Below are 22304 nucleotides of genomic sequence, written 5' to 3'. Positions count from 1 at the left end.
CCCTTCCTCTGACTGTGATGCTTGCCCACTCCGTTTTGGAGACCAGACAGACTTTGTTTTGCTTTCCAGCAAAGACTGAATTCTGGTTCCAGCTAGACCACTGTTCCCGTGAGTGCTCTTTTGAAGGTCACCTTGCCACCTTCTATACCAGCAGTTCTCAACACAGGCTGTTCATTAGAATGCCAGTGCATGGGCCTTACCCAAAAAAATTCCAGTTTGATTGGTCCACAGTTGGGATATCAATTGCCTAGACAATTACAATGGGTGGTCAGGGTTAAGAAGCCTTCCTCTCCCCCAAACTGGAAGGACTCGGTCTGCATGTGTGAGCTCAACCTCTCCTCCTGTTCCCACACCCTCTTCCGCTCCCCAGGCTTTGAAGCCAGTACTGTGGGTGACAGGACTCAAGAAACACTGAACACCATGGACTCAGCACCAAGCAGCTGCCTTCGTCCACCTGTATTCTGGACTAATGTCGCAGTTCTAATTATTGGACTTCCACTCTCACCACGCAAAACCAAGCCTTCCCACCTTGGGCCTTGATCCTGTATCGTACCCTACATTGCCGCCTGTGCCTGAATCACTTGAATCACTGTCTTAAAAACTGAGCTGACAGGCCGGGCGCTGTGGCTCACGCCTGTAATCCTAGCTCTTGGGAGGCCGAGGCGGGCGGATTGCTCAAGGTCAGGAGTTCAAAACCAGCCTGAGCAAGAGCGAGACCCCGTCTCTACTATAAATAGAAAGAAATTAATTGGCCAACTGATATATATATATAAAATTAGCCGGGCATGGTGGCGCATGCCTGTAGTCCCAGCTACTCGGGAGGCTGAGGCAGAAGGATCACTCAAGCCCAGGAGTTTGAGGTTGCTGTGAGCTAGGCTGACGCCACGGCACTCACTCTAGCCTGGACAACAAAGTGAGACTCTGTCTCAAAAAAAAAAAAAACTGAGCTGACAGCCAGGCCCTCTTGCTGCCTTCCCTGTATGTGCAGAGTGACATGCGATCTAGAGACTGTCTCTCCCAGATTTGACCTTGTGCTCATATCCCTGATTTCCAGCACATGCTTGTCACTCTTGCTGGGACCTCCCTGATACCGAATGCGTGCCCAGATCACCTCCTGTTATGCACATCTTTGTTGACTCCCTGGTCCACATACTGCCTAGGGAATTTGACTGCTTCCTGCACCCACTCACTGCTCGCGTCTGTTCAGGTTCCCACACCTCCCAGCTCACCATATTGCTAGACTCCACTGAACACTTACTATTTACCTAGCACTGTGTTAAGGTAATGACTCACTATGTCATTTAATCGTCACAGAAACCAAACGAGATACATATTAATTTAATCCCATTTTACAAATGAGGAAACTAGGAGAGCTTAACAAATCTTAAATTTGTTAAGATCACACAGCCTGACAAATTCTCAGTATACTGCAAACATAACTAGACAAGAATAAGCACATTAGTGCCTTCTGTCTGCTGAATCCAGGCCTGGCTTTAGAGATATTGGAAGATTAGGAGTTCATTTTCAGAATCCTTGCCTCTCTTTTCAGAATCTTTCTCCCCACCACATAGATTTCTGAAAGCATGTGTCATCAGGATCTGGCTTCAGTCACAACCCACCTCATCAATTCCTGCTTGGAGGAAGGACTCAGCATCATTTAGTAATTTTCAGTATGTTGAAGTCAATATGCTTCTCTCCAAGGGATGTTTGCACTCCAAGCCTTATATCATAATGCAAAAAATATATATTCCTTCTTTAAGGAATTTTATGAATCAGCTAACAGATATTCTGCAAGACAGCAAGAAACCTTCCATGAACCTTCAGATCTTATCTTACAGGTGGCCAGCCCAATATGTGTGGCAAAGCCCAGGCAGAACCAAGATTAGAGAAAACAAGTGCAGGGAGGTTAGTTTGAGCCTCAATAATTTTAATGATTTTATATTAGTTTCCTATTGCTACTGAAACAGATTACCACAAACTAAATGCTTAAAACAACTTAGTCTTATGGGACTAAAGTCGAGATGTCATCAGGTCTTGTTCCTCTAGGCTCTAGGGAAGAATCTTTTCCTTTGCATTTTCTGATTCTAGGGGCAGCCCACATTCCTTGTCTCATGGCTGCTTCACTCCAACCTCTGCTTCCATCCTTATGTCTCCATCTCTAATTCTCATGACTTTCTCCCTCCCTTATAAAGACCCCTGTGGTTACATTGGGTCCACCCAGTAATTCAAAATAATCTCCTCCATCACAAGATCTTTAATCATTTCTGCAAAGTCCTTTTGCCATTTAAAGGTACATATTCACAGGATCTGGGGGTTAGGCCATGAACATCTTTGTGGGGACCATTGTTCTGCCTATTGCCGACTCAATCACTCAAATATAGGGGAGAATCAAAAACAGAAGAAGAATAGAAAGTCTTAGGACACTTTCATATGACAATGACAGAAAGTGAACTGGAATTAGCTTAGACTGGAGAGGGGAATTTGGGGACACACATGAGCAAGGCTACAAAAGGGAGATGGACAGGGACAGTTAACCTCTGGGATAACTGAATATGGGATTGCAATACTAACAACTCTCTGTCTCTTGTTTTTTTTTTCTCTCTCTCTCTTTTCTGCATCTTATTGCTGCTCAGCTGCTTCTCAATTCTGGGCCAGTAGCAAAAGTAAATCCAAACATGCACCCTTCAGCTTCATGACCACGGAAAATACAGTCCTTTTCCTCTAGCCCCAGTGTGAAAAATCCTCAGCAAATTCCCTGATTGGTCAGGATTGTATCCTATACCTATCACTGAGCCAATCAATTATCAATAGAAAAGAACCAAAACTCTGTAAAAAACTTTAAAGAGGTTTATTCTGAGCCAAATATGTGCCCCCATGGTCCAGAGAGCCACGCCTAAGAAGCCTTGAGCAAGTGGTCTCAGAGTGGTTGGGTTACAGTTTGTTTTTATATGTTTCACAGACACAGGAATTACAAATAAATGATAAATCAATACATGGGAGGTATACATTGATTTAGGCTGAAAAGGCAGGACATCTCAAAGTGGGGAATTACAGGTTATAGATGGTTTTAAAGATTCATTGATTTATAATTGGCTAAAGAAATGAAACTTTGTCTAAAGACTTGGAATGTTTTAAGATAAGGAAGTTTGTTAATCAGAGACAAGCCACCAGGCATATTCCCAAGACTGGAATGATCTGTTAAGTAAACGGATGACCTGCAGGTGTGGCTTAAGCTCTGTCTTACACAGCTGTAGGCCTCTTAATGAGTTAGGATATTTCCAAGAAGGGAGTGGGGCATGATGAGGCATGTCTGACCTCCCTTCTCATGGCCAGCAACTCAGCTTTAGGGTGTTTCTGGAGTCCCCTTGGCCAAGAGAGGGTCCATTCAGTCACTTGGGAGGCGTAAGATTTTATTTTAGTTCCTACAATGAAATCAGGGCAATGGAATATTATGACTGACCTACTCAGGTCATCTGATGCCCCATAGTCACTATAATTTACAGCAGAGCTGCCATGTAGAGATAAGAAGGAGTTCCTTGAGTAAAATAAGGACTTGAGTTCAAGGCAGATGAATGATAAATGCCCACTAAAAGGAGAAAAGATGTTGTCCAGACTTTTGCAGAGTTAATTCCTCTCCAACTGGAAATTGAATAAAAATTAGCAAGAAAAATGAATGAGCTGAAACTTCTGAGAACGGTTGCCATTGACAAAAGTTAAGCATAGTGTTACTGTTCTAGTTAAATCCTTTGTATCCTGAGGGAACCAAAGAAATTACTGCACAATTTTTCCCACCTGGCTCTAATCTAAGCTGTGAGACCATGTTCCTGAAGGCAACCTGCTCAGACTAAGAAATAGCAAACACCCCTATTCAGTGATTTAAACCAATGATCTGTTTGTTTTCTGGATCTACCATTTACAAAACAAGGGCATTGGATCGAATGACCTTGGCAGCTCCTCCCTGGTCATAAGGACCATGACACTGTGATTTCCTGACCATCCAGATAGGCTCTACATTTTAGGTTTATGTTTTTTAGGTCTCACTAATGATGGTGGTGGTGGGTTAACTTTTATTAATTAATACCAACTGAGTTGCCTGACTTTTGTTTTTACGTACCACAGGTGAGATTCCAGGAATTGCTGATGGACTCTTTTCACCTTCTAGCTAAGCAGGAAGATCTGTGGCCAAAAGCCATTAAACCAAAGAAAAATCTTGAAAGTAAATTCCCACTTTTTCATTTCTAGTTAAAATACCGAGGCCAGTGTCAGTTTTGTCAATATTAGGCCAGCAGATCCCAAACAGACCTCTCGGGACAGTCTCTAAAGTCAGGAGCATCAGCATCTGTCTTTACTTCCATATTACTGAAGGCTCCAGTTGACCCACACATTGATAACAACTGCTGGGCTCTTTCTCGTTTTAAATGAACTTTTCAAGAGAAGGAAAATTAAATTACCTCATTTTTTAATCCAACCTTGCAAATTAGCCACTTTAAGATGCCAACAATGGCATATGCTGATGCAAAGTTAAGCCTGGTAGGAAGGAATTATGTTTTTTCCCCATCTTTAGCTTTCCCTTAAGACAAAATAGCAGCCCGAACCTTTGGCAATATGAAATCCTAAACGCTATCTGCCAGGAAGTTTGAGCTGGAAAGGAGAAGACACTTTTGTCCTGTTACTCCTAAAGTACTTCTATACAGGTACCTTTTTACCTGTGCGTGCCTGGTCCCTCAACTGGTAGGGGCCACTGTATGTCCTCCTTTGTGTAACTCGTGTTTCCCAAGCCCACAGCAAAGGGAAGGGAAGAAGATTAAAGAGTAGGGTCATAGTTACTGAAAAATGGCATTTCTCTGCTTCTGCCTTTCTCCCATTTTGAAGAAATGAAAACTTGTCACAAATAATTCAAGGAATCCTGGAGGGTGTTTGCATGGGCTCAGTCACCACGTGTCCACCATGTTTCTCCTCTTTGTACCTGCCTGGTTGCCCTGCACATGCCCTGCAAATGAGCTGTCATCTCCTTCATCTCTCTCCCTCTTTTTTCTTTCTCTCCCTCTCAGGTTTTAGGTATATCTGGCTTCCTACCTAGGCCAGTATGTCTATCTTATGTCAACAGATATTCCAACAGTGTCACTCCAAGTATAACCATTATTTTTACACCCCTATTAGGGCCTCTCTTTACTAGAAAATGCCTCTGAATATCTCACATTGATTCTGATAAGCTCTATGTTATTACTTACAGAATAATTATTATAGCTCTTTTTCTCAGGACTTGTAGGCCAGCTCATGAGGACTAGGTCAGATAATTCTTAAAACAAAAGGTAACTCGTTGCATTCAAAAATCACCCTTCCTCTCTGACTTGCCCAATTTCCTCAGAATAAATTTGTAATTCTTGCTATGACATGATTTGTTTTCTAAGTATACCTAGTGCTCTATTTATCTGGTCTTCAAGACATACCTGAGTTGGTCCGAATCGCAGGATAAACACAGTGAACATAGGCTGAGAAATCAATATTCCTGGTCCATGACTAGTTCCCAAAGTTCCTAGAATTTTCTGTCTCCTAAATAAAAGTTCCCTACATACTGGCTCATAGTTGTCATATTTTCATCACCAATATACACCGAGCACCTTTTATGGGTCACATACCAAGTAAGGAATGGGGGACATAGAGTAGAATAAGACAATAAGCTATGCCTCCACTCAACAAACTGCAGTCCTTTGGAGGAGACTTACAAACCGTTAATTGCAAGAATTGTAATAAGTGCAATATAAATTTATGTTCTAAGTATAGTGGTGGCCTTGAGTCTGGAGATCAACACTGCTTAGGGGTAGATAATTCAAGACAAATGTGAAGAAGCTTCAACTATGGTCTGCAAGACCACTAGGTGATCCTGTGGTGTGGGTGAGGTGAACAGCCTGGGCAAAAGCAAGACAGCAAAGCTCAACCAAACTTGTTCAGAGGCATGTAAGTAGGTGTAGGTCAACTGGAGGACATCAAAAATGGTGAGGGGCAGGGGAGCAGAAGGTCAAGCTAGACAGGTAGATAGAAGGCAGGTTGAGGGCAGGGGGCCTCTGTGTGCAGTACTAAAGATCTGAGCTTCATCCTTTTGACAATGGAGAGCCACTGAAGGATTTTAAGAAGAGAGAAGTGGGTTTGGAAGATGGGTCAGGGGCTAGCATGGAGAGATGGTTCCATGGAGCAAGAGTATGACAGGCAAGTGGGGCTGTACCCAGATCACGGAGGTGGATTTGCAAGTGCGGAAGAGTCCGAACACATGTCCCCAGGTATAGGTGTTGCTCTCTACAGCTTACTTGCCATCATTTTGGGGTCCACACTGTGTCTGTCTTTAAAGACCCTTTCCTTGGTTACCTGGTGATGAATATAAAACTGAACCCCAGAGAGGAGAGTATTGCTAGAACCCTTTATAATAAAAAATGGTCATTGAGGATGGGGCACTACCCCCCTGCTTGCCTGGTACCAGGATGGGACAGTCAGTGTTGAGAAATATTTGTACTGAACCACTTCTCTTATACACCTTTGCTTTCATCATTACATTTTCCTCTCACTGACCTCAGCCTACACAAGGAATAAAGAAAGTGGGTACCAGATGGTGTTGTTAGGTGCATGGCTCCCAGTGTCCCAGGAAGGGTTCCAGCATCCTCTTCCAGCTTGTTTGTGCGTCTCTGGAATCCCACGCACCAGGCCATTCACAGCTCTACCTGCCAGTCCCAGTAGGTAGCAACTGAAATGCAACCACCCTTACTGTGACAACCTTTCAGTAAAACTGATGCAGCTTCTACAAGATATTAAAAGACCAAACCTTAAGAAGTAATCCAATATATTGGGTAGCATGAAAGCTTATCAAACTTCTGAGATTCTAGCTGCTTTTCATGTGAAACATGAAGTCTCAGAGTTGGATTCCTGCCTTAAAGATCATCTAGTTCACTGATTCTAAAACATGGCTGGGTTTCAGAATCACAACATTAAGAAAAAAAAAAATAGGTAGTTGTTTTTTGGGGGATTATTTTGCCTCTACCTCCACATATGCTGATTTAGCCTATCTTGGGGTGGGGCCCAAGATTGTGTTAATAGCTCAATAGCTGATTTTGAGATGCTGTCAAATTTGGGAACTTCTGGTCACCCTTGCAATGTTTGAATTCCACCTCAAATATCCCTTGCAAGTCATTGATCAGCATCTGCTAAAATACTTTCCTTGACAAGGACCTCACTTCCTCCCTCCATGGTCCACTTCCTACCCAAACAGCCTATGAGCTAGCATAGGAGGTGGACTTTGGCCACCCGCCTGAGCCTTGAGCCAAAGCTTAAGTCTGCTTACAATGCTGAACAAAAGCTTTGAAAGTGATTAACACCCAGCTTCACTAGAAGGTAGTTCTGCTTTCTTTAACAAGATATGGCAACCACTGGAGCAGGGGTTCGCTGGCCCCAGTCAAAGCCAGCACAAACTGGTTGCTGCCAAGAGGAAGCCCAAAATTGACTGCTCATAGGCCTTTTCCCTCATTTTAATGCTAAAAATCACACCCAAGGGTGAAGATTGAACATGCTAATAAGACATGCGATATATGGAGAAGCATGATCACCAGATGGGCAGCTGCCACCAAAGCCCCACCTCTACACGCTATGATTTCAATGCTGGCACTAATTTTTTTTTTTCTCTCTCTCTCCCCTTTAAAAGTTCCCCAGCCCTTTGTTGGAAGAGCCAGTCTGGTTGCTTCTTAACCACTACTGTCTCCCTTTAGCAAAAGTCCCAATAAAACCTTGCCTGTATAAATTTCTTTTTCTGTCTCATGCCGATTTCTGTTGACTCGGGCACCACAAACTGTGAGGTCAGCAACACTTAGGCCATTTTGAAGTGCTATTTTGTGTAACCAGAGTATGACAGAGCCCCTTTTCTGTCCTCACATGGAAAGGACAAGTGTTATCAGGGGGATCCAGGAAATCCGCCCTGCAGTCCCCAGTGCTCAGGAAGACACCTGACAATCTGTGGTCTCCTCCACACAGCTGACCACGAGGGGAGGCCAGAGCTCCCTCTTCCACCCGCCACGCCTCCGCAGAACATCACCAGGTGGCCCCACATCTCATCTGGAACTGCTTCATTGGTGAATCACCCCACAACTCTCTCCCCTAGAAGAAACAGACTCGGAACAGAAATGTAAGCAGTTCCTTTACGGATGATTCAGGAAAGCTCCAAAGCAATAGAGACAGGAGGTTGTTACTGAGGATAATTCATGCCTTCCAGAGGAAATGGTAAAGGGCTTCCAACCCACCCGGGGCCTTCCTTGGTTGTGCACGTGGGTGTTCTCCAGCTCCCCATCTCCATTCTCCTTGCGGACCCTCCTGCGGCTCCCTGCTCTGTCTTCTTCCTAAAGCCAGGACCATGGACCATGCCTCAAATCTCCCCCCTGGAACGTCACCACACCCACGCTGTGTGAAACTCCAGCCCTCTTTACTGAAGAAAGGAATCCTGGCCTCCCCTCTGGCTCCCAGCTTGCTCCATATGCTAACAGGGGCTTCCCTCTGCCCAGGCTTTGCAAGCTCAGAAGGGAGCAAGGAGGGCTGGGCCCTAAGAATGGGAGAAAGAAGACGGGGTACGCCTGTGGCATCTCATTTTCTCCTTTAGTGAGGGTTGCAGGCTGTGTCCCTGTCTCCAATTTCCCAGACACATGCACACCTCACCCTAACGACTATCAGTTTTCTTCCTAAGACGACACGGTCTAGTCTCATAAGTCTCCCGTAACACGACTTTGACCAAACCCATTGTGAAGTGTAACATTATGGGCATTATTGAACCAAGGAGCACTTTAGCATCTTTCTTGTGTCTGTTTATGACACCAGAATGACCACATTGGCTGAGCTCTGAGTGGGCTACAATGGATAAGTGGCACCATTCCCAAAGGTATGTTTTCTGATCCCCAAGTTGTTCTCCTGATAAAAAGTGGTGCCGTATCAGTTCACTCACGCCTGCGTTAACTTGAAATTTCTCTCCCAGTGTCTTCTGCCCGTTGTTTAATCAGGCGATCAATAGAACGCCATCCATCGCAGAGATACAAATAATTTACCAAAGCCATGTTCCTTTGAGGAAATAGTGTGACAAAGGGCAGCTTCCACGGCCTCCTCTGTGCACAATCGCCCTTCTCGGAGATAGGATACAAAACTGAATAGACAATCATTTTCAATGCAAGAATTTTTCATGCTCTTCTCTAAATAGTAATAGGCTTCACTTTTTTAGGTCCATATGTTTTTGAGACATTTCCCATTACACCAAGAGCTTATTGAGAGCAGGAAGACTCTCTTTTTCATGGAGAGTATGCACCCTGGGTCACAGAGAGCCCAGGACACACGAGGGGCTAAGGGGGCGATGACTGGAATGGAATGAATGAAAGTGGGCATGAATAGGTGGGTGGGTGGGTGGGTGCCATGAGTCTAATAGAGTCCCAGCAGTACAAGGGCCCTGTATGTTTATTCCGCAGGTTTGAAAATGTGATTGCCCAGCTAGGATTAGAGATGGAAAGGGGGCCCTGGTTCTTAACTTAGGAGCTGTGATTGCCTTGTTCTGTTGATTTTAGCTATTGCCCAAGCCAAGCAAAAGCAGATCCTGCTCATAAACATGATTATGCCAGATGGGAAACTGATTAAACAGGCCGGCTGACAATATCTGTTCATCTTAATTAGGGCATAGCTCGAAGATGACTGCCTGAAATTCAAGCTGATCGCAACCAGAAGCAATGGAAATTGCCAAATATACTGTTTCCTCCCTAAGAACATGGGTCCAGGATGACTGTAATTTCTTTTAAAAACACATTTCAGAGGAAAATTGATCTCATTTGTTAGGGCATCATTTGAGGAAGGTCCAAATTACAGAAGATAAATATGGAAAATGACAAAATCAATCAAAAGTTGATGATAAACAAAGAAACTACAGTCCACCCTTTATTTCTAAAGGCTTAGAATTTTTTAAAGGGAATTGATAGCCCACGTAACTATTATGTTTTGTTGCTTCCCCTAGGGTACCAAAATTCATGATTTTCTAAATAATGATTGCTTTTTACTCCTTGGTCCTGGGCATGCTATGCCACTTACTCACTGAATGTGACTTAGAGCTAAGTAATTTTATCACTTTGAGACTCAATTTTCCAATGTGAAGAAGGAAGGAAGGAAGGAAGGAAGGAAGGAAGGAAGGAAGGAAGGAAGGAAGGAAGGAAGGAAGGAAGGAAGGAAGGAAGGAAGGAAGGAAGGAAAAGGGAAGGGGAGGGAAGGGGAGGGAAGGGAAGGGGAAGGAAGGGAGGAAAGGAAAGGAAAGGAAAGGAAAGGAAAGGAAAGGAAAGGAAAGGAAAGGAAAGGAAAGGAAAGGAAAGGAAAGGAAAGGAAAGGAAAGGAAAGGAAAGGAAAGAAGGTAGGTTTTCTAGGAGTATTTGTTGGATGGATAGATGGGAAAAGAGAAGGAGGCAAAAAAGGGTGGAGGACTTAGCTGATGGACACCTCTTAATATCAATAAGTAATTTCTTACTTTTTTCTGATTCAGATTTATCAAAAAGCCTTCCAATTATAATTTGACTTTTGCTGTAGATCAGCCTATGGGGGAAGAAATTACATAATCAGGCCAACTCATAGATTATATGCCACTGGAGGTAAGAATGCTCATGGCAAATTAGCAAATTCACATTAATGTTTATTAATCAGTCTCTAAACTTGGTTAATGTGAGTCATTCCATAAGAGATAGCACATATCATTTGGATGGGACAAGCCACCTTTAAGAGCCTACAAGATCAGACTGTGGACCATGGTGAGTCTAACCTAAGTAATGCCAACATTTGTGGTCTCTGTAGAGCTTGCCAGCCTGCCTTAGGTGGAAAAGACACCCTAAGGGGAGGAAGGCTTTCCCCCCACTCTGTCTAAGACCAGTATCCTATTTCTGTATTTCCCAACCTCTGCTCAAAGAATACTGGCCCTGTGAGATTCTCTGTGAAGAAAGAAATACATAGTCAAATAATGTGCTTTAGAATATTGAAAGAGTTTTTAAATCCTGTTTTCAAAAGTTATTCAGATACTAGTCAATGTTTCCTAAATTTCTTATCAACAGAGCCATTTTTTTTTGCCACATAACTCTCCTTAATATCTGCTAGGATAGTAATTCTACTAGCCTAATTCAATTCAGCATGAAAATAAACATTCATTTATACAAGGAACTATCCTAGGTTCTGGGGACATCTCAAAGATGAGTCTGGGAGAAGGAACTTATCATTTTGAATGCTCAATGTTTATAAGCTGCTTTAATCATATGGAATTTAATCCTCACCAAAAAAAAAAAAAAAGGTCTCTGAGGGCAATATTATTGGCCTCATTTTACAATAGAGAAACTGAGATTCAAAGAAGTCAAGTTCTTTGTGCAATGTCACTCAGATAACTAGCATAACCTGGGTCTGTAGCTATTAATATGTTTGTGTTCACTGCAGATTAGATGCTTTTACAGTTCTTTAACGTGGACCTTTTCTTCTGTAACTGACAACGTTGTGCAGGATATATGACACGTATATGGCTCTATAACACAAGCTAGAAAACCCAGTGTCTCTAGAGAGGGACAGATAGGGTGTTTCGAGGCATTCAGAAAAACTTTACTTTCACCTGGGAAGATTCAAGAAAGATTTTATTTATGATGTGGCATTTGAGCAAACCCAAGAGGAAAAAGAAAAATCATTCCATATGGTAGGAATAGGGAAACAAATTTGGAAAATCTTAACCTATATTAAAAGAGAGAATCATCAATAACCCACATTTGGGTGAATGTCCTCCTCTTTTAAAATAAGTAATAAAATCATTGAGTACAAATAGGTACACAACGTGAAGGCACAAAGGAGGAAGAGAAGTCCCTGATGTCAAGACAGTTTACGATATAGTACAACAACATTCCCTGAATGCAACCATTGGAAACACAGAGGAGGTCTAGATTGGCTTCAAGTAGGGAAAATCATGAAGGGCTTCCTGGAAGAGGTAAAATTTAGGCTAGAGATAGATACTAGAGAAAAAGTTCATTCCAAGCTACAACAACAACAATCAACTGAGAAATAGACAGAGGCAAAGAAATGAAGAAAGATGAAACCTTCAGATTGGCCAGAGCAGTCTGAGATTGGAAGAGATACCCCCACGGCAAAAGCACCAAGGAGACAAAGGTTATGGGTTCTAGATCCTCCACTGTTTTTAACCAGAACAATTCTGCATTTGTCTGCATTACATTTTGCAGCTCTGTATAATGTCTTGTTTTATTAAAAAGGGTTGCTTGGCCTAACAAACAAGCCACTTGAAGCTGAAGCAAATAGGAGTGGGTTGTAATGGTAGACAAGATTGGAAAGAAAAACATCAGTTGTTTAAAGGCTTTCAATGCCATGCCATGGATTCTTGGTTAATTAAGTAGGTAATGGATATCATTAGTTTTTCAATAAGGATGCAAAACAGAGAAAAGTGCTCACCGTTGTTCACGTCCAATACTCACTTGCTGGAGGATATTCCAATGTGGTCCTGAGCTATGCAGTCACTCTCCCTTCCCGTTTTCTGCTTGTAACATCCATGATTCTTGTGTGGCAGCAACAGCAAAATGAAACCAGAGTATTCCTCTCTGTCCTTCTTTATCGGGTAACAGGTACTCTCAAGATAAAGTCACTTCTCGGCCATTATTACTCCAGCAAAGAAACAAAAGACCAATGTTTCAAAATAGGAAGACTATTCAGCTAACCTGCGATCGTCTCAGGCATGCACTATGATAGAAAATTTACCATGCTTAATGTTCTCCTTTGTCTTTAATTCCTTGGGTTAAAATGGAGACTTGGGATCTTTAAAAAGAAAAGAAACTATACAACCCAAGTTTACATTTTTCTCTCAGAGAAAACTGTTTGCTAGGGAACTACTAGAAGCTATCTCAGCTTGGGTCAAATATTAGGTTATGAGCTCCCCATTAACAGATATTTTATCTTATCTATTCTAGTATCCCCAGTGCCTAAGGCAGCAGTATTAGATAAGTGATCGTGATTCAAAGGGTATCAGCAATGGAAAAGTTCAATGCCATTTGGCTCTAGACACATTTTTAAGAATTGCTACCAAATAACTGAGATATTGCAAGTAGGAATATAAATTGCTATTTCAGATTCAAACATACTCTCTCTGGGGCATAAGAAAAATGTCATAGTGAGTAGCAGCAGAAGATCCCAGCAGGGCTCCAAAATGCTAAGATTTCAACCCATTGGTGCGAATGCCAATATTCATAAACTCACCAGTATGAGAAAATTTCTTCTCTCTTTTGAAAGATCATATTCGAAGTTTAATAAAGAGCCAGAATCAGAGGACAAATGAACCAATTTTCATTTTTAAGAAACATGAATTTTCAAGTAAAGTGAATTAGATTAATTCAAATATGAATTTTCAAATGAGATGAATAAGATTAGCTCAATAGTATAGCTTTGCCATTAAATATATGCATTTTACAGAAAAACGGCATGGTACAGCCTGGCGGTATCACTTTCCAGCTGTAAGGTGTCCTGATTATTTGTATGTCCTCGCTCCAACCCATACCCAGCTTTCTCTGCTCTGCTCTACTGAGCTGGGTATTTGCAGACTCCATTTCTAAGATTCCTGCCTGCTGACTTCCTGGTCGATTCTACTAACAGGAGGCACTGGCAAGAGATAAGAAGGCTTGAAAGAGAGAGGCTTTCTGCTTCTGACTCCAACAGAATGGCAGTTGCTGGAGATTGCTAAGGTTCTTTTATCAGGACTATTCCAGAATGCAGCAGCCCAAGCCAATTTGGGACCTAATTGCAGTAATACCTCCTTAATACATTCAAAACTGATTTCTCCAATGTCTCCGGCAGCTCAGCAGCTGGTACAAGTCTGTGGGCTCCAGTTAAGGGGCTAATATAACTTCGCCTCTGAGTCTCACCTTCTCCTTCCTTTTGCTACTCCAGGCTTCCAACTCCTGCAACATTAGTGTCCTGACTCCTGGTGATTCAGTGGCTGTGTGACCTCTCAGTTACAGTTGCCTTATTTCTAAAACTGGGCTGATCATATCTGGGAGTAAGACAGCGAGAAATTAAAACTTTTAGAAATCCTGTGCATTAAAAAGGTGATGGTGATCCCATATGTAATTCAAATTTAAAAAAAATAATGATAAACAAGTATAAAAATTTATAAAATTGATTTTTTAACCTAGTGACTAATGCTATTTTTTTGAAATATGAAAAATATGTATATTGATGCCCTTATTTTGCTATTATCCTAATTACATACCTTGTTCACCTATTGTGTATCTACTACATACAACACCCACCTTGCAGGGTCCTTTGGGGGACTGGCAGTAAAGTCTGTAAAGCACTTAGGACAGTGCCTGTCTGTAATAGGCACTAAATGCCTGGCAGCTATCATTATTTTCATTGCAAACAATTTTAACAGCTAACCATATTTTCTCTGATACTTCCATACTTTCCAATGTCATTGTTACTATGACATCTCAGATTACACCATCATTACACCCCCTCACAGCTGAGGGTAATGATCTTGGGAAGCCTCAAGTAGAGACTACGCAGATAATAATAACGGACATCTCGCTTGATGCATTTGAATTTGTTACAAGCCATAAACAGGAGGCACTCTTCTTAATAAATACACATAGCCTAGTCACTCTGAAGGGGAAATTAACGCTTACTGTTGCTATCATACATCAGGTGGTTTGCTAGGTACCTTCATCTGGATCATCTCATTTCGTCTTGTTAAACTAACTAGTTAGAAGATGATTTGCTTTATTAATTGGATGAACATAAAGACAATGGGTACTGTCTATTTTAATTAACAAATAAGTATTATATTAGGAAGAGATTCATCCATGTCACAAGGATTTATTGCATGCTCACCGAGTGCCAGGAACTGTTCTAGAAACCAAGGATACAGAGATTAAAATAAAAAGCCACAGCGGAACTGACTCCCCCCTGCCCCAGCTGCTTGAGTAGTGGCTGCCAAAGGCTCACAGGTGGCTTCAGCCAAGGGGAGCAGCCCCATCTGGAAAAGAGAGGTGATGCGTCTCCCCGGGGCACCCCAGGCCAATGACTGATCCTGTGTACAAAAAGCCCCGCCCCTTACCTCAAGGGGGGACGACTCTGTGGTGCTATTTATCTTCCAGAGCTCCCCATGGAATCAGGGTGAGGTTAGACTCTGGGGCAGACGCAACCTCTTTGCTTAGCTACTTCCTCTAGCTGTCCTGTTTCCCTCCCGTCCTTGCGTGTTCTTCCTGAGAGCACACCTTCAACCACGCACCCGACAAGAATCCCCATTCCAGGCTCTGCTCCTAGGGAGCCTGGCCCCATCTGTCCTCAAGGAGCTTTTTGCCTAGTGGAGAACCATACCGGCAAACATACAAGCAAAATAGAAAGCATAGTGTAAAGGCATGAATGCAAATGCACAAAACACCGTAGGTGCACAGAGATGAAGAAACACGCCAGACTTGGGTAAAAGCAAGACTTAAAAAAAAATCCACCAAGAATTCAAGTACAGTGAGACATACGCTCTGCAGCAGAGGTCGGCAAAATTTTCCTTAAAGTACAAGTAATAAGTATTGTAGGTTTTTCAAACCAAGAGGAGATTGTATAGGTCCTTATATAACCATTTCAAATGTGGCTGCAGGTGGCTGACCAAATTTGACCTGAGGGTGTATCTAGAACAGTGCTTTTTGAACATTAATATGCATAGTGTCTACCAGAGGCTGTGATGAAAATATGGATTCTGGCTCAGTAGGTCTGGGGTGGGGCCTGGGAATTTGCATTTCTAATAAGTGCCTAGGTGATGTTGATGCTGCTGGTCCACAGACCACAACTCAAGAAGCAAGGTTCCAGAGAGACAGGTATGGTAAGAGGAGAAATCCTAAAAGGAAAACACTTGGGTAAGGCTAGAGGAGTTAGGGGTAGAGGAAGCAATAGTGAGGGCTCTAACCAGAGGTCAGAGGGAATGCCAGGTGATTTAATTAATAGACATTTATTGATTGACAACTTGTTGCAAATCACTTCTCTAAATGCTGCAAGGAAAGGAGCCAAGCTTTCACGTCCTTGAGCATGCATTGTTAAAGGATCAGCTAGAAGTTAGTGCAGCAGAGAAAGAAGATCTATGTAGGCCATTGTAGCAGGGAGGGCTACCAGCCCACCAGAAACCTACCAGATCCAGGGCTCAAACTGACAGGGCTGGAGGAGCCCAGCAATAGATGTTTCATCTGCCCAGCAACTACCTGTCCAGCTTTGGACTTGCATCACCCTTGTTACGGATCTTCATAGCTAAGGATAATTATTTCAAAACAATTATGCAGCCCTCAGTTTTTTCCTCTTAAAACTTTTGTCTTCTTTTACCTCCCTCAATATGCACATAGTTTACTATGGCAGGTGTATTCCCATTGCAATGTTCTATTCCCAAATAAATATCATTTTCTTAAAAAAAAATCAGATGTTTCAGAGACAGATTAACACGTGTACATTTCAATTCCAGATCCAACCCTTTGCTGTCTCTTTTTAGCCTGATATGTGTCACCTAACTACTCTGCTATAGGTTAAATGTACCTGTCCCTCCAAAATTTATGTTGGAACTTAGCCATCAAGGTGATGGTATAAACAGAGCCTTTGGGAGGTGATTAGGCCATAATCCCTTGTGGATGGGATTAGCACCCTTATCAATGGGTTTGAAGGAGCAAATTTATCCTTTCCATCCTTCTGCCACGTCAGGACACAGGAAGAGGTGTCATCTATGAAGCAGAAAGCCAACTTGCACCAGACGCCAAATCTGCTAGTGCCTTGATCTTGGACTTTCCAGCCTCCAGAACAGTGAGAAATGCATTTCTATTATTTATAAATTACCCAGTCTATCTGTTATGAAAGCACAAACAAAGTGAGACATACTCTGAGTCTCAGATGTCCAACCTGAATGTGCAGATAATATTTCCTCAGAGAGGTATTGGAAAGATTGAATGAGATGGTGTGTATGAAGGCACCTGGCACATAATAGTCAAGTGAAGGTTAATTGCCCTTCCTCTTCCCTCGGTAAAGGCATTGACATAGCCACCCGATTGTGAAATGTGCAAAGATGGAACACGTAGCTTTAACAGAGGATTGTACAATGCATATGAATGTACAAACTCTCTCTGGAAGAATCCCTAGTAAATTGATAACATTGACAGTATCTGGGACAGTGTACTGAATGAGTAGGAGACAAGGATGAGATGAAAACTTTTGTATATCTTGATTCTTTTTGATTTGAGTGTATTGCTCATTAAAAATTACACATGCACACACATGCACACACGTGCACACACACGTGCACACAGGCAATTGTTGAGTGGATCGGTGATACAGATGTATGGAATGCATTTATTGGCAATAGGCGTGACAGTGAAAAGCCTTCAGCATGAGATTGAATTTCTGTCCAGGAAGCCAGAAAACTGTACTGAGGAGCCTACTTCAGTTTTTATTTCTAAATATTACCATACCTAAGAAAATTCATTAAGATGTATTATTCTAGAAGCTATGGAAGATAGACTTAGTTGGTTCATGCAGCACCCATTCCAACCCTATTCTTTCTTGCTTTTTCTACTGAAAAAATGAATTTTCCAGGCTTCTTAATAGAGGCAGCCAAACCATTGTTACAGTGATGGAGACGTGAGCAGAAAGCAGTTGGTACCACCTCTTCCCTTGCAGTCTTCTGTCTGTGGTGCTGGATTAATGCCTAGAGATCTGCAGCTATTTTGCAATCACAGGGGAAAAAAAAAGTCACGTGCTTGGGACAGTGGAGCAGAAGGAAAGTGCTTGGGTTCCAACAGTATCAGTGAGCTGCCACCTGAGATCTAACTCTGTACTTCTTGTCCCAGTAAAAAAAAAAAATGAATTCCCTATTTGCTTAAGATGTTCTATCATGTTTTTCTTTTAGTTACAGCCAAAATCAATAATTAATAATATAAAGAAGAATCAAGTTAAAGAACTGGTATTTCGGAGAAGAAGGAAGTCCATGAGCAATGGATGGTATCAGACTAGCAGCATCTGAAATATACCCATAGTGTATCTCCCTCTCTTCTTTCTGTGATATATGAATATAGACTCTAAACAAAAAATGTATGCATTTTTAACAGCCCTCTCTGTTCTGCTTAATTTTAAAATTAGACTCCCTGCCTTATTTTTGCCTACTAAAAAAAAATTAAGTAAAAGTATGTATTCTGAAGACTTTGCAGGACATCATAGAATACAGGCAGAACTGAGCAATTAAACTGTGGGAAGAACTAAAACAGAGAAGTTGCAGGACCTCCAGCAGCTAGGGATTGGAGAAAGACATTCTAAGACATTGCCTAGGGTCATGCAACTCTAATGCCTTCAATTTCTATTTTCTCAATTCAGGTTTTCAATTGTTAGAAGAGTGAATCTAATTGACCCAACTTGGGTCAGTTATCTCTATTTTTGGAACATACAGCCATGCCCAGAGGACAGAGTAGATCACACAGGCATGTCATTGGGGAAACTATACAAATATGCCAGTTTGTGTCTCCTACATTCCATCCCTTGGCTGCCTGAGATGTACACACACACACACATACACACACACACACATACACAAACACACACACATACATACACCTACACGCGCTACATACATCTTTTTTCCCATATATCCATAAATACCTCCACCCAACTAAGAACAATTATTTCATATATAATAACTAACACTCTCACCTAATGGAAACAATCTAAATTCATGTCCAGCTATTAAACAAGGTACAATGTCATGGGACCACATTTTTACAAGCCAAGCTCTCCAGGTGGTATCCATTAGTGTTATAGATTTGTAGTAATTCCATCTGGGTATTCTGTAACTACAGCCTATGAAAAGGAGAAAAGTAAGAGAAATCAATATTAATATAAATATGAACATAGTATAGTAGATACAGTAAACGAAGAAATGCAAGTAGAGATTTTTTGTATTCGTTGCTAAAACTGGTTTATGTTAATCCATTCGGGCTGCTATAACAAAGTACTGTAAACTGGATAGCTTATAAATGACAGAAACTTATTTCCCATAGTTTTGGAGACTGGGAGATACAAGATCAAGTTCTCATCAGATTCGGTGTCTGGAGAGGGTCTGTTTTCTGGTTCTAGATGGTGCCTAATCTGTGTCCCCACATGGTGGAAGGGGAGAGCTAGCTCTGTGCTGTCTTTTCTGTAAGAGCACTGATACCATCATAAAAGCTCTGCCCTCATGACCCGATCACCTCCCAAAGACCTCCCTCCCAGTACCATCACAATGATGCTTCAGTTCCAACATATGAATTTGAGGGGGACACAAACATTCAGACCATAGCAAGGTTCTGGCTAGTATTTCTGACTTCTACATTATTATTGCCATCAGCTAGCAACTCAGCTAGTCAGGATTCTTTGAGCAGTGAAGTTACCCAATATTTTATTCCTAAATGGTCTAGAGTCTCCATTTGTATGGTGTTGCAGTGGCTTCTGTTATTCTTTTCCATTGAGCATGGTAGCATTAGGCAGTTCTTTTCTCTCCAGAGAGTTGTCATTAATATAACTCAACTCTACTATACTATGCCCTCTGTATCTTCCCTTGCAAGTTTTCAATGTCTATAAAAGGGAATATTTTGAGGTCAGGTATCTACCTCTCAGATATATTAGCCAGAGACCTAAGATAAAAAGGATGTTCACCCTAGGAATATTTATATACTGCTCAACCACCCCAGATATTTCTAGGTAAATAGATCCTTTCTTTAACAGTAGCTATTTCTAAAATTATATATAAAGAATGTGAATTTTTTATATGATGAAATTTCTATGTCAGCATTATTTTATTCTGACATATATTCTTAAAACACTGTATCTTACTGATCATTGATATGTGGCAACTATTTTAATTTAGTATTTTCCCTCAGATTCTATCTTAACCACATAGTCCTACTCAGTAGGTAATAAATCAGTTTAAGAAAATAGAGTTGTTCTTTTTGTGATGAACTCTGAAACATAATTGAAAGAGTAAGGGTTTGGGAATTAGGTTGATCTGGATTTTATTTCTGGTACTTACTTGCTATCTGACCTTGGGCAATTTATTAATTGCTCTCATTCTCATTTTCTTTGTCTATAAAATTATCATAATACCTAATTCATATGCAGGTTTGAAATATGTAATTAAATGACTTATATAAGTTTCTGGTACAGTTTCTAGAAAATAATAGATGTCCAGCAAGTGATAACCACAATAATGAGTTTATTCTTTGTATCAGCTGAGATAAAATTTATCAGGAAATACAATATGGCAAAGCATCCAGAAATTCACAAGCATGTATTTCAGTTGTCCTTTTATACAGAGATGAAAATTTTCTCATCATTATCTCTTCCATTGCTGCATCACAATCTTTCCCAAACTCCTCCTCAGACTTTCCACCAATGTGGAACACACTGGACCATATGTGACTCTGCCTCTTCTGGCTATTTTTGCAAGAATTTTCTCATTAAAGCATTAATAACAGAAGGTGGGGTTGTTATCAAAGTAACCAGGAATGGTGCAGTCTCAGTTCAGTCTCACCTGGAACTTCTACTTAATCTAATCCAACTCCAACTGTGCTCTTGGCTTTCCCCACTCTTGTCATTCCAAGGCTATAAACATTCTTCCATGTCCTCCTCCTTATTTTATCTTTCTCAACATGTTTCCATTGAACTTTTTATTTTCCCTTAAATTTTTTCAACTCATTTTATTTCTTCTAAATAAACTTGATACCTTTCCCTTCTCTAATGCAATAGACCTTCTTATTAATACTGCCCACTGAACATTTGTGTAAAATATGTCCTTCAATTCCACACACAAAATATTATTTCTACAAAAATTTTACAAATAGAGCCTATCTATAGAGAACTATAGGAGGAACTTGCTCTAATGGGGAACTTACACAGCTAAGCCAAGTGCCTGATAATTTTTAGCAATATGATATTTAAGAAAGTGCAGCAATAATTTTATAAGTAAAGAAACGAGAGTGACATGAGCAAAATGGCAGAATAGGAGTTTCTGTCCCCTCACAGGAGGGGACAAAGAGTACTTGTCCCCTCACAGAAATACCAATTTGAACAACCATCCATGCATGAACATACCTTCAAAAGAGCTAAAGAATCTAGGTAAGAGAATATAGCACCTTGGTGGAGCATAGAAATAAGAAAAGGTGCATTGAAGAGGGTAGGAAGGACAGTTTTATATCACCTGCATTACCCCCACACACACTAAACCTGGACAGTGAGGTGTGGAAAGTGATATCCTATATATGGGGGAAGAGGAATAAAATTAACTCATGACTTCATCATGGACCCCAGTATCAGGCCCAACTTGGTGAACCAAGTTCACCAACTTGGTGAACCCTAATACCAGTCAAGGCCCCTATGGCCCCAGGTTCCAAGCCAGTCTCCACTGACCCAAGCTCCAGGCTGGCTCCCATGCTTCAAGCCAACCCACAGGGACAGAGGGCCAGGCATGCCCTAGCACCAGGCCAACCACAGGTGCTTCAGGCTCCAGCACAAGACCCATCTCAGTGAACCCCAGCAGTAGGTCACCCCCATGGCTCCAGTCTTAAGGCCCATCTCAGCACAAGGACATCCCTTATAGCCCAGGATCCAGACTCACCTCAGCATCCCCAGCCTCTAGGCCAACCCCAGTGCCAGGCTACTCCCCTAGGCTCCAGGGCCACATCCACAGACTTAGGTTCCAGGCCTGTCCTCATAGACTCAGACACCAAACCCAACTCAGGGATCCCCAGTGCCAGAATAGCCCTTATAGACCCGGGCTATAGGCCCATACCCATGAGTTCTAGACCCAACCCTGCATACCCAGGCAACAGGCCAGCCCATGTGGACCTAGACACTAGGCCTACTGGCCCACTGACCCAGGCACCAGGCCAGCATGCTCAAGGACTCGAGCAGCAAGCTCACCCATGGGCCCTGACAGCTGGACCACCCAAAATCTTGGGATGGGCTGACTAATGAAAGATTTTCCCATTAAGAGTGAAAAGGTGCCTACTTTTTCAAATGCACAGACATCAATGCAAGGCCATAAGGATAACAAATAAGCAGAGAAACATGACAGCACCAAAGTAACAAAACAAAGCACCAGTAACCAACCCTAAAGAAATAGAGATCTATGAACCACCTGACAAATTATTCAAAATAATCATCTTAAAGAAGCTCAGTGAGCTACAAGAGAATACAGATAGGCAACTAAACATAACCATAAAAATAATACATGAACA

Source organism: Microcebus murinus, chromosome 7 (assembly GCF_040939455.1).
Source record: "Microcebus murinus isolate Inina chromosome 7, M.murinus_Inina_mat1.0, whole genome shotgun sequence".
Classification (NCBI taxonomy): Eukaryota; Metazoa; Chordata; class Mammalia; order Primates; family Cheirogaleidae; genus Microcebus; species Microcebus murinus.
Note: the sequence above shows the minus strand (reverse complement) of the source record.